Genomic DNA, 1,421 nt, shown 5'->3' with positions numbered 1-1,421 from the left:
CTAGCTCTTCCCCTATACTTCCTGCCGCTCCTGAGGTGTGTGACTTTTCTCTGCCACGTCCTTTCATTATGATATTTCTGCTTAGGTATGGGCCCCAAAACAATATGTCTAGCCTACCATGGACTGAAACCACTGAGAGCGTGAACCAAAAATCTTTCATCTTTGAAGTTTATTTTATTTGGTTTTAGCTTTTCTGATCATTTATGACAAGACCCCAACAGTGCTTTATTTTTTCTTCTCAACATCCTGTTCTGCAGCTTCCTTGGCTCTCTGCACCCGGATGCCAAAGAGCCCGGTGTTTGCACAGGTGATGTTCAGACTGGCAAAGGCCTTGTAGTTCTTTTCCATCTCTGTGTTGGCCCTGGCCTTCTCCTTCTTGTAGACTTTCCTGATGGGCATCACAGGTCCTGTCAGCTAGGTGGCCCATTTGAGTTCTTCAGCAGAGCTGTCTCCCTTCTTCTGGGCCAATTCCTTCCTGGGAAAAAGATGAGTTTGGTGTAATACTCCTTCAGTTGCTGCACATTGGCCTGCAGGGACTCGGTGGATTTGTTCTGCCTCCTTGGGTCCACCCAGATGCCAATGGTCCAGGCCACCTTCTTGTGAATACCAGCCACCCTCAGCTCCTCCAGGCTGAGGCCCCTGCTGGTTCAGACCTTGGTGTGGCATCGCACAGTGGGACAGCATCCAATGGGCAGGATGGGTCCGGACGTGGGGTGCCAGGTGATGTGGTATACTTTTGCCTGTCGGGCTTTGAGCCTGTGAATCTTCTGTGCTGGTTGATTGAACCAAATAGCCATGACCTGCTGCCAGTCCTTATGAAAGTGGGGCTTCCCAATCATGCCATTCCGGCTGGGCTCCATGGCTGCCTCTTAGGCCACAGATGGGCTGAACTCAAAGGAAGCTGTCCTTGGAGTTTTTTATTTCACATAAATTATCAGAATGGTGGAAAACTTATTAATACAACACTTAAAATTCAACCCTGAAGTTCGTTGCACATCATTGTTTTTACATTTCTCATGCTGAAGCAGGTACCATGATAAGGCCTGAGTTCAATAAGGAAGAGGCATATGATCTCACATGAGCAGCACTAAATATTGCTAAGTAGTAATTCATTCTAATGCACTTACTCTACATGCCTGATATTGTACCATGTTTTTAACTGTACACATTTCTTCAATTTATAATTGGGTATATTTTATGGATGAGCAGCATATGAAGTAGGGAAGCAAAGTCACTTTCCCACAAACTGAAGAGCTAGCTTATGACAAGCTGAGAGCTAAAAAAGCATATGTGACCCAAGCTCACTTTATATTTCCTTCTTTATCCAGACTTCTCTTTGACCACCATATAGTTTATGATTCCCTTTACTTCTCAGTTCACATTGCAATAAAAATCATATGGGAAAGTATCATTTCTAGACT

The 1,421-nt window shown here is 44.8% G+C and overlaps 1 pseudogene; it reads right to left on the bottom strand.

Moving 5' to 3' along the window:
- Positions 1-206: 206 nt before the first annotated feature.
- Positions 207-860, bottom strand: LOC102008336 (annotated as a pseudogene).
- Positions 861-1,421: the final 561 nt, after the last annotated feature.

Source organism: Chinchilla lanigera, unplaced genomic scaffold, assembly GCF_000276665.1.
Source record: "Chinchilla lanigera isolate Chin_1 unplaced genomic scaffold, ChiLan1.0 scaffold00107, whole genome shotgun sequence".
In the NCBI taxonomy this organism is placed as follows: Eukaryota; Metazoa; Chordata; class Mammalia; order Rodentia; family Chinchillidae; genus Chinchilla; species Chinchilla lanigera.
This window is presented reverse-complemented; position numbering and strand designations above follow the sequence as displayed.